Consider the following 12,438-nt stretch of genomic DNA (forward strand, 5'->3'; position numbering starts at 1 on the left):
TTGTTTGAGATGTCATCGACACATATTCCCACAAATAATTCATGAAATCAACCCCCCACCCCACCCCCACCCCAAAACAAAAAACACTCACGAACGCGGTTTGTATCTCTCACACACACCCATGTAGGTGGGGGACGTGCATGAAGAGAAGAGGTGCATGCATGGCGCACGTACTCCCGTCTCTTTCCTAACCACACTCGCGCGGGTACACTGTGGAGCTCATTTCTGTACGAAAAAGGCAGCCCATGTGGTAATTTGGCACGTGTACTGGTTGTCCACTTGGTGGAGGGAGGATCATCTACCACGGGTGAACAAACAAATTGCGACTTGATGTGTTATGTTAAAAAAAAGGCAAACCATATGGGGCCTACCCTAGAGGCAAGGCTCTATACACTGGAGTACTTTTGATGTGTCCCGTCAACTTGCAGAACGAGGAGAAGCTTTCTTAGTACGCCGTCTCCCCCGTTCCTAAATATAATTCTTTGTAGAGATTTCACCATGAACCACATGCGGATGTATATAGATGCATTTTAAGTGCAGATTCATTCATTTTGTTCCATATGTAGTGGAATCTCTACAAAGACTTATCTACTAGTAATAGCTAGCCCCCACTACTAGGAATTCTCTATCATCTCCTTGAGCCACATCATCAAAATTGATGTAGCCGTTAGATGAAGTAAATCAGTCCATAATTGCCGTCTGATCTAGACGTTGAGAGGATCCGCACTAAGCCACATGCAAGCATGCAGAAATACCGTGGCACATGCATGTGAGTGGGTTTTAAATCACATCAACATGTCTGCATGCAAGCATGCACCGGTGGCATGCATGTAAGTGAGCTTTTAAGTCCCATTAACATGTCAAAAAGAAAAATATAATCCCATTATGCAGTAGGAGTTGGCTGATCTTTTTTCCTTACGTGCGATGATCTAAATGATGATGGGAGTTATTTAGTTTGGCTACCACATTTTTCATGCGGTTATAGGGTTTTTTTAGTTCTATGAAATCGATAATTTTGCGCAGAGAGATATACTGCTGTTCCGCGGCAAAGCGTGGGGACTCATCTAGTAATACTCCCTCCATTCCTAAATATAAGTCATTTTAGACATTTCAAATGGACTATAACATACAGATGTATGTAGACATATTTTAGAGTGTAGATTCACTCACTCTGCTCCGTATGTGGTCACTTGTTGGAATCTCTAGAAAGACTTAGTATTTAGGAACGGAAGGAGTATTTAGGAACGGAGGGAGTATTTAGGAACGGAGGGAGTACTATGTAAAGAGTTAGGTGTCGCACGATGATAGTGTGAGGTGGGCCATGTAATCACTGAGCCTGCGTGTTTTCACTGCTCTTGCACGGCCCTCCGCTGTAAGAATGGAGAAAATTGTAATCTAGTAGTAGTACCTCCTTTTGCCGAAAGCATGGGACATCCAGCAGTCCTACCACCTCAGTAATAAAGACCAATGAGTCGTCAAATCACATAGACCCAGCAGTAACCATCACTCTTGCGCCAGTGAGAGGTCACGTCCGCTCTACCCGGGCATGAATGCGGAACCGATTCTTTGGAGCGGCGCTGACCGTTTCGGGCGGGAAGCGCGAGCGGGCGATGGAGGGGCTTTGGGTGGGCCAGGCTAGTCAGGAGCGGGCGTGGCAACTGTCCGCATGTCCCTACCGGACACGCCCGGGAACAAGAGGATGCACCGACTCTCGCGGCTAAAATCGTACACTACACAACATCTCTTTGTAGGAGTAGGTCGATCTGTCGCTCTCTCTAACACACACATGCTGTTAAACACACACACACACACACACACACACGCACGCACACACGCATGCACCTTGGTCCCGTTGCACCTTCTAACTTGAGGTCTCTGGTTCGATAACTACACCTGAGCATAATTTGTGCCACGAGGATTCTTTGACTGGTCAAAACGTTTTCTAGGGTTTGCACGCTTCACACTCTCTCTCCAGTATATATATATATATATATATATATATATATATATATATATATATATATATATATATATATATATATATATATACGCTGGAGCCTCAGCGCTTGTAGTTGCTCTCTTCACACTCTCTCGCCCTCTCCCTCCGTTCCGAATTACTTGTCGCAGGTATGGATGTATCTAGATGTATTTTAGTTCTAGATACATCCATTTCTTCGACGTGTAATTTGGAACGGAGGGAGCAATTGCTCTCTTCACACTCTCTCGCCCTCTCCAGATCTAAACAAGACTTCGTTGGCCTCTATCTCCCCTCAATGCTGCTCAAAGAGCCGGCAGGATCCGTCCGTCGGGAAGGGAAGGAGGCTAACGTTGTCGCCGTCAGCGAGGGACTACCGGCGCAGCTGTTCACTTTCCACCCGGTGGCGGCGCGGGAGGGCCTCCGACCCCTTCTTCTTTGTCGTCGTCCCGTCGCCCACCGAACCACGCCCCAAGAACCTTAAGGTATAATTTACTTACTCCACATGCATTGCTCTAGATGCATGTGTACCATGAATCTAGGACGTGGTTCAAAGAGGAAAGGAGTGGGGGAAAGTAGTGGGACAAGTTGTATATAGCATGAATCTAGGACGTGGTTCAAAGAGGAAATGAAGGGGGAAAGTTGTATAGCATGAATCTAGGACGTGGTTCAAAGAGGAAAGGAATGGGGGAAAGTAGTGGGGAAAGTTGTATCGCATAAATCTAGGACGTGGTTCAAAGAGGAAAGGAAGGGGTGAAAGTACTAGTTCAAAAAGGAAAGGAAGGGACAAGGCTGTAGAGTTTGAGCAGGACTAGATTTGCTAGGCTCACATAGGGAAAGGTGTCTAAAGATAACAAAACTGGGACCAACATAAATATGCTCCTTGATTGTTTGTTCTTTGTTGCAATAGACTGTGCATGACCACAGTACATCGGTAGATGCACATGGTGCTGGTGCGTCCACTGTCCCGTGCAACTCATTAGCTGTTGTTAATCTCAGGCCCTGTTTGGTTAAAAACTCCCTAGTCCCTACCTGCTTGGCTCCAGGGACTAAACATGGACTAGAGGTTATTAAATAACATGCTAAAAGACCATGTTACCCCTAGTAATGAACTAATAGAGACAAGGTGCGATGCGTGGCAGGGGCAACTGTTGGAAAAAGTCCCAAAAAGACTCTCTCGGGGTCTTCTTTCTTTAGTCCCAAATGCCCACTTTTAGTCCCTAAAAGTCCCTCCTGTTTGGTTTAGATGGGACTGACACGGAGTTTTTTTAGTCCCTACACCAAAATGTCCCTGTAAACAAACACCCTCTAATAATGCCGCTGGAAAATTGATGCAATGCCACAGTTAAAAGCAAATTACATGCTTAATGTATTTTATTGTTAATATAATCTCTATGTTAATATTAATCAATGCCACCGTTTGAGAAATGCTACTGTCTTGCTTTCTTTCCCATTTAGATAAGGTAGATGCTTTTTTTTGTTGGCTTCTGTGTCATCCACCGTTATTGACCACTAATTGTTTCCTTTGCACCTCTACGTAAACAGGGTTATCTACTTCACCTTGTTGCCATTGTGACCTTTTGTTGCACTTCACAAAACACTTTTGTTTTAAGAGTGTTTTGTGCAGTTCAACCAAAATGTCACACCGACAACATTGCTTGATTGCTTGATATTAGTGGAACTGCACAAGAGGAGATCTTACTTCCTATCCGTTAAGGTGAATTTGGTTCAGATCTTCTTCTTGTGAGTTGTTTGAATTCTGCATCATGAGAGGTCAGTACTAGCCTTCTTTCACATGATTCTGCAGCGTGCTTTCATATGTAGTGCTACTTGTACGATAATATTGCTTGATTTTAGTGAACTGCACAAATGGAGACAAGACTTCCAATCTGTATGTGCACCGTAATATCCCATTGAGGTAAGATAAGGATATTTCACAACTGATGGCCTGTATTTTGCCACTTTCATCAGAAAATTAAGTTTAGTACTATACTTGTGCTCCCTAATTGACATGCAAAATCTTACATTGAAGGAGAAGCTTGTTTGTTATTGAACCAAGTGATGAAGGGGAAGAACAAGCGGAAGAAAAACAAAAATCAACTTCCGGTGCTGTAATGAATCACTGGAACTGTGATGACACAAGTAATGATATAGTTTTGCATCTTAATTTATTGCTATGGCTGGAACGAGCAATTGTTTTGCCACTGATTTGATGCCACTCTTAATGTAATATGTAATTATCTCAACTTGTGCAAACAGGGATCTTCTTTGAAGATGCCATATATTTTAGTGGAACTGCACAAGAAGATGTTGGAAACATTAAACTAATCGAGGAGTATATAGTAAGCATGGCCACCACCGTAGATAGCAACAGATGGTTCTGGAGAAGTGCTTCATCTGTATGCTCTACACAATAAGCCTCCTGACAAAGGTTGGTACTCGCCCACTGATTTCATCCATATGATTGAGCTTTGTCATCTCTATTGGTGTTGTGCTACTGTTTAGATACTGTCATGAAAAAGTGGTATTGTCCTTGAGAATTGCTTCATCTGTGCTGTTTTAAATATTTCCTTTCCTTTTTTTCGAGCAAACAGGGATGCTAGCATTTAGTAGTCCTCTTGTCTTTGCACAACATGATCATCTTCCTCTGAAGAAGAATATGGAGTATGTGAAGTGACTAGTTCCGATTATGCCAGGATGAAGAAGCCCTGTCTATCTTCTCGTCAGAAGGAGCAGTTGAAGGGTGGTTACATTACTCCCCACAAGACCAAACTAAAGGACTGACAAATCTCCATCTTTTTGATGTGATGCGCGAGTACAATGTTGTTCTAGGATTCTTTCTGGTGAGTTCCATTTTTATAAAACTGTGCTCTACATGGACCATGTTTGTGCCTGTTGAAACTTTCAATTCATAGTACAGTTTGCTTTATCCTAATCACTTTTTTGTATTTGTGCAAATAGGGGTGCTCAGCTTGATTTCAATGGGAACTACACAAAATGTTCATGAATACATCGAATCATTCATTTCCACCACAAGAAAGGAGGTGTCGATAAGTTCAAGGCGTTGCAACATATAAGGGCAAAATCATACAAGTTATGCGTGAATTTGGTTGATTTTGGTGGAACTGCACAAAAAGAACAGCTGGTTTATTTAGCACGAGGTGCCATGTCAATGTCCAAACTGATGGCAACCTTGCCCATTCCACAATCGTAGGCATTTGATATTTTGGAATGGGACAACCTTGTCAAATTTTGCTCATTGATTTTAGCAAGACATGCATTTGATATTTTCGAATGGGACGCCCTTTGCTGTCAGCAGCGTCGATCAATTTTTTCTTTATTCTTTAGTTGTGAAGTAAATATTGCCTCTGACATGTGAGTCGCTGAGATGCATAATCATCGATTGTTTTGAATATTCTCTATGAATTGTGAGGCCTGTGTGTTTGATTGCAATGTACTGAAACGCTAAAAAGCTGCTCAAACTCTTTGTACTCCTTCTGTTCCTTTTTGCTTCACACATTGTGAAAGTGCATATTTTTTTGTATAAGATTGGTCAAAGTAGAGATAGTTTGACTGCAGACAAAACTTGTATGCTGACTAGAAAGGACCGGAGGGAGTACATGTGAAACTGCTGCAAACGAGGTGATCACCCTGGGAATAATGCTAGTACGTATTGTTTTGCATGTTCATTCAATGCCAGTGATACAGGAATTCAAACTAATCGAAATAAATTCATACATGGTCCGATTTCATATAAACATGCCGGATTTCATTACATTTCATACATTCTTCAACTAAAAAGGGGTGCGCAGGAGGTATAATTAATTAAACAAAGCTACCCACCTGTGTCCCGCTGAGCCAAACAGAAGCTTCAGTGACTTAACTACAGGTGCAGTTGCGTAACTGACATGTGGCCTGTTGGGCCCACGTGTCAGTCAGCCAACTGCACCAGCAGTTAAGTAGAAGCAGCGTTCTTCTCCAGCGCAGCTCTCCGGTAGGTCGTCGCCGCCAAGAAGCTAACCGGCCGTCAATGGTCAACCCGCCTAGCTTGGCTTCAACCGGAGGGTAGCAGCGGTGGCCTTACTTGTACCCGAGCGGCGGCGACCTACCGTGTTCTACTCTTCCTTGTTTTCTGTGTGGCGTGGCCTCGTTGGCAGCGGGGCAGGGCCTTAGCGGAGCCGGCGATGTTCTCTGCCTCGTTGTTGGCGGGGCGGGGCCTCGGCGGAGCCAGTGGTGCCTCTGCCTCGTTGTTGGTGGGGCGGGGCCTCGGTGGAGCCGGCGGTGTCCTCTGCCTCGTTGTTGGCACCGCGGGGGCTCGGCGGAGCAGGTCCTCATCGACGCTAGCAGAGCAGGGACTCGTCGGAGCCGGCATTATCCTCTGCCTCATCCTCGGTCTCGCCAAACAGCGCCTCGCCCGCTTCATAGCCCTCTTTGCTAGCCTCTTTGTAGGTGGCCGCAGCCTCCGCCACCTGCATGCGGTTCCGTCAGCGCTCGAGACGGCCCATGCGGGCGGGGCGGTACAAGTCGAGCAGCGCCTCCTGCTCCGCCTGCTCCGCGGCGATCTGCTCCTCCGCATGCAGGTGCTCCTCGAGGAGATGGTGGTTGTAGGCGGCGTCGGCCTGCACCTCCCGGAACTTCTCCTCACGCATTTGCCTCACCCTGTCCATATATTGGGCACGGGCCTCGCCGATGGTCATTGTGCAATGCACCGGCGAGGATGGCGCGGAGGAGGGGGTTGGCGCCGGACCGTCGACTACCATGTTCTCCATTGGGACGTCGTCGTCCTCCGGCTGCTTGCCGGCCAGCCGGTCGGCAGCAATGGCTGCCATCTCCTTGTGGTCCGTCGTTCGCCCGTCCCAAAGAGCGCCGGAGCGCGAGCAAGCCATGGTGGGCAGTAGTGCTGTGGACAGGAGAAAGGAAACGGATGCGGATGACTGCGGCTATGGCCGGCGCAGCTGTTTATATAGCAATGGTGGGCGGGTGGAGGGACGAAAGTGAGGCGCCGGAGTAGCCGCCTCGGCAACCGCGTATTATTAATGTGGGCGGCAGATGGACGGATGGATGGCACTTGTGTCATTTGAAGGCGGAGCAATCGCCTGCACCAGGAAGCTGGGAGCGCGGCGCTGACTGTTTCGGGTGGAAAGCGCGCACGGGCGAGGAGATGACTTTACTTGGAGAGGATGACAATGGGGACCCACCAGGTCCATAGCCTCACGTACGCAAGTGCCTCCTTATTATATATATATATATATATATATATATATATATAACTATAATTTATTTTGCTTCCTCCTGGTTTCCTGACATCATGGTCCCACACCATTGTCAACCTATGTAGTAGTCAATAAACGAGAGAATTGCACAAGAAGCGGCCGACGGCTGGGACCAAGCAGCTCGAGCAGTATTTGTGTATTTGAGGTGTGAGCACTGCAGAGTTTTTCGATGTTTAGCCCAGATATTAATTTTTCTCCTCTGAACAACAATAAAAACATCGCTGCAGGTATTAACTGGGTGGGTTGTGGCCCGTCTAGCCCAGGCCAGATATCCAGCCCAGATATTAATTTTTTTCAAACTAAAAATGGCTACTACAACAGGAACCCCCCTTTAGCAACGCAATGTTGTGTTGCCTAAAGTCCATATATGCATTGCTATAGTCTACACCAACGGATTAGTATCCGTTGCCGTTGGTGGCTTTGGAAGGGTCTACAACAACACATATAATTGCATTGGTAATTGGCATGTAGAAGCGTTGCAAGTTCGCAACATATATATCTACAGCAGAACAACACTTCGTATACGTTGTTGATTACCCTACACAAACTAATTTTCACATTACAAATTAGTGCAATGCTTCCATGAATCTGTAGGCATGAACAATTATTGGTATTTTGTATATTACGAACAATAGTGCAAGGAGCAGCAATCCACTAAGCAGAAATATTTCATATATTTAATCAACTCAGGTTGCATTACATGGAATGAAGAAGACATTACATGATCTCCTATATAACCATGAAAATGACATTCTATAATGTAAATGTAAAACTATCTTGTAGTAGCCCCATCCTCCAGCTTTGTATCAACTTAAATTCGGCATGAGATGGAAGCCACATGTAACACTTAAATATTCTGGGATTGATAATTTATCGAAGGAAGGCTCACATCAGTTCAGTGTATCATAAATTATCATGACAAATCCTTGTTGTTCCTTATCCTAGAATGCCACTCTGTTAGGCACTCTTAAAATTTGTCACCTCAATCTTTTTCTTTTATTTTGCCATATGTCGTAAGCCAAACATACATTAGGACCATATATCTAACATATAGACATGCATGTCATAATGAACATGGTTCTCTCTTAGTACAAAAAGAGAAGTCTCATCCTAAGATCAAATATTAGTCATGTTAAGGCATCTAGATTATAGTATACACAAAAATTGTATATTGTGTACTACGATTGGGTAATTGCAACTTTAAGATAGCCACACACTGCTTTTTTTGTCCAGCCAACTAAATAAAGAAGAGTAACTTGAACTAACCTCACAAAAAGAAACCTTGAACTAAGATAATGGAAACTGGTTGTGTCATATAACTTACAGGTGTGCATTTTGTTCCACAGAGCTTCTACAGACCAACAGAAATCCCTTTGGCAACATCCTATATGGGTAGTTGGGAATATAGTTCGTGGAGATAATTTTAACAAACCTGGTTTCAGTGTATTTTGTCGCCAGTTCCTCAAGGCAAATCTAAAGCAACCCACATTCTGGTATCCTGCGATAAGTTCAACCGAAGTCTCAGACAATGAACAGCTCAAGGTAGAATTTCCATCTAAAGAGTTTTCTGTATTATAAGCATCTTTCAGAAAAAAGTTAAACCAGAAATGCAAAATGGACCTCAAACTGCAGGCAGCAATTTATCTGAAACATCCATGTGCAAAAAGGTTGGTGAAATCACAAGATTTGAGCATTTTATACTACTAGTTGTTAACCCGTGCATTTTTTGTGCGGGCTAGTGTTTATCTTGTGTGGCTTTTTAGGTTTTCATCTCTTAACTTTCTACTTAGAAATCTTTACCAGTAACATATATTTTGTGTGATAATTTTTTCTACCCTCGAATGAACTTTTTTCTTCTAATTTGCAGTTCAACATCAAACTCGCTACCTATGGTACAATACTCGAGCGATGAAAATAAACAGTTCAAAACTTTTGACACGACGACTTCATTTTCAGAACTATATATATCAGGAAATAACTAATCTTTTTTTTGCAGGGGAGGAAATAACTAATCTGGTGCTCTTGTAAATCTTAGAATATGGCCTGATATATTAGTAATACTAACATTGTAATTGTTCTCGCTGTTCACATTACATTCAAGTTCTAGATGATTTAGATACAAATAAGCTAACCATCTCTCGCAAAAAAGCGACCATATTTTCATATATAATGATAGGAATTATATAGTTTTGTCTGCCACTTGAGCAGACAGTTCTTTCTTTGTTACGAAAAAAACATACCTAGAGTCTAAAATAGATTCCCTATAGTATAAGAAATAAGATCGTGGTTTGCAACATATTGGTTCTATACAGATCAGTACAAACGGACTGACTTGACTCATTCTAATATCCCAACAAACTGTTCTTGAATGGAGTATATTGAAGCATGTATATTAGTATATTAAAGTATGGTTTGAAAGAGCATGGAAAAGTTCATGTAAAAAAATAAGAGCACGGAAAAACATTAACACTACTAGGTAGTAAACGCTCCACATAAGTTTCAAGCACACCATACCTTGCATTGCATTGATGCGTTGGTGATAATTAAAAGCATTACTCTTGTTCTCTGCAAGAGCACGTCTTTGACAACAAGCTTGAGGCCGACAGCCCGACACCTATAACCACACTGGATTGATCGTACTCAGCCCTTCCTTTAACCTAGCTGCAACTGTTTCCTCCCAACTCACGTGTGCCTCGCCCTCGATCGTCTCACCTACAGTACAACGACCATCCTTTCCCCTCTAGGCGAATTGTTTCCAGCAGACAACACCCCACCAGTGATCTGATGTTCCGATACTACCACTTGAAGTCTTCCGCCTCTCCGCTTAACAACACCCTGCCCAGATCATTACCTGGAAGATGTAGCCATCTCGTCAGTTGTGTTTTCTAGGGGACTAGTTTAAGACGCCAAGCTGCATGAAAATTAATTATACATTGAAATTAAATTAATAAGGGAAAACGATGTGAGCTGCATATATAATGAACATTGTTGTACATAATAAGATACATAGACATGAACGATGCAGACGCACCATGTTTTGCATTGTCGTGGTTTCAATCAGAGTCATACATGGTGGCAGTACTACAAGAGAGGGATAGAGGTACACAAGTACGCGCTCACTGTTATGCATAGATACAGTCTCAAAGGCAGGAAGGAAAAGGGGGACAAACCGTCATGCTAGGCATCCTCTGATTTCAGAAGTGTAGTGACATTGATGCCGGTGCAAGCCAGCACTGACGGCGGTGGATCAAGATGAGCGATCAAGGTAGCGTCGATCATCGTCACGATGGCAGGCAAAGAATCCGCCCTGGCCTGCCACACAAAGAACCAAACAGTGTAAGAGAAAAGCGGGTCAGAGGAGGAGTGGCTTGTTGAACCGTGACCGACGTTGGAGTTCAGATTGCTGAGCCGGAGCAGCCCACCAAGGCCGGCCCGGGAGCGGCGCATGTGCAGACGTGGGTGTGGCAGTAGGCCGACAAACCAGAGGAGGCGCGGGTGCTTGCGAGCTGTGGCAACTAGGGTTGCCGGGGGTCGTATGTAGGGGCATGGCCGCATGAAGGACGTCACCATGGCGGGGGATCGGAGGAGGGCAGTGAGGGTAGCCGTTCCGGTGAGTGGCGGCGCAGCAAGTGCCGGAGCTAGCCAGAATCAGAGGTGGCGGCGGCGTTGTGGTCGCGGAGAGAAGAGATTTGGATTGGCACCGTGCTACCTGGACGGAGGAGGCAGAGATAATGTGGAGATTTTTTTGTGGATAATGTGAAGGTGGGTACGGGAGTTTATAGCAAATCATGGGAGGTGGGAGGTGGGACGTTGATCCGACAACACATGCATATGATTCGTTGGTAGCCATGCGTTGTTATAGGGGGGTTATTTGTTGTAGTGGCTAGCCCAACTATACTTTTTTAGGAATAGCCAGGCAAGGTCAAGTTGTTATTCTCTGCCTCGCTGGGCTGCAAATCTTTCTTAGGAGGGATGCATTAGGCTTAACAAGAAAATAGGCTTTAAGAAATAATAAATGGGATGTAATTATAAAAACTGGGCAGTAACTATAAAAAAATGCACCAAACACGTGATTACTTTATAAAATATTATTTTTGTATATTGAAAATTTTAATTTCATTAATTATTGCGAGCGCAATGTTTCGTTGGATTTTTACGTAATACAAATTTATATTGAAATTGTATTTAATCTTACTAGAAAATTCAGGATAAAAACATTTTGGATCCCATCAAAATGTGGGAAATTTTATTGAATTCTGTTTTGAACGGTTGGTTGGAATGGGTTGTACTTTTAACAAACTGTAAATGGGCTGTAGTAAATTCCATTAGAATTCAAAAATGGGCTACACATTCTTACAAATCTCAAATGGGCTATAAGTTCTCTGCCACACACTTCTGGCCTTACTAAGTTGACGCGTCCCCTAAAAAACAGAGTTGACGCGTATGCAAGGCTTTGTCAACTTATAGTCAACACACGGTTCTAGCAGCAGTGGCCGTTGGATTTCCATCCAACGGATGCCGTGCTTCTTCTTCAATCTCGGATATTCTAGCTTCACCCGCCCAGAAAATGATTCCTCCCCCTGACATCTGGGGCACACCATTTCAGAAGCTGACCTGTGGGCCTACTAAGTTGACGTACCAAGGGCTTTATCAACTTAGTCAATACAAACGATTCTAGCTGCAGTGACCGTACGATGTCCATCCAACGACCATCGTGCTTCTTCAACCTATGGTCTTCTTGCTCCAGCCGCCCAAAGCAGCGCCGGTCGTGCCGCCTGCTCCTGCCTCCCATGGCCGGCTGTGCTGCCGCGGAGGCCTCACCGCCCCCTACTACTCCCACCGCTGGCCAGGCCATCCCTCCACTCACCCACACCCCCTGTTATTCTGCGGCTACGACAGCGCAACCGAACCAGTGAACCCTCGTACTCCTCTCCGCGTGTGCATCCACTGCCGTGTCTTCCCCGGCTCCGCGTCATCCCCTTCCTAGGCCTCGTCGTCATCCACCGCCCTGGTGCTCTCGCCGCGGCGTGGTCAACGTGGTCAAGGAACAACTTCCATCGGACGTGGACTGTACGTGGAGAGGCTGACAGCTGGGTCCACGGTAGCCGCAAGGAAGTGCCTCCTTATTACTCGCAAAATAATTATTCCTCTACCTGACAACGGGGACCCACCGGACGGGCCACCGTATTT

General features: G+C 44.8%; 1 long non-coding RNA gene across 1 annotated transcript; it reads right to left on the minus strand.

The window, feature by feature from the left end:
- Positions 1 to 7,936: 7,936 nt before the first annotated feature.
- On the minus strand, positions 7,937 to 10,983 carry LOC123062406 (uncharacterized). The gene is made up of 4 exons (XR_006429656.1): positions 10,636 to 10,983; positions 10,419 to 10,560; positions 9,763 to 10,099; positions 7,937 to 8,746 (listed from the first exon to the last, which is right to left on the minus strand). It is a non-coding gene; the product is annotated as an uncharacterized lncRNA (long non-coding RNA).
- Positions 10,984 to 12,438: the final 1,455 nt, after the last annotated feature.

Source organism: Triticum aestivum, chromosome 3A (genome assembly GCF_018294505.1).
Source record: "Triticum aestivum cultivar Chinese Spring chromosome 3A, IWGSC CS RefSeq v2.1, whole genome shotgun sequence".
NCBI lineage: Eukaryota > Viridiplantae > Streptophyta > Magnoliopsida > Poales > Poaceae > Triticum > Triticum aestivum.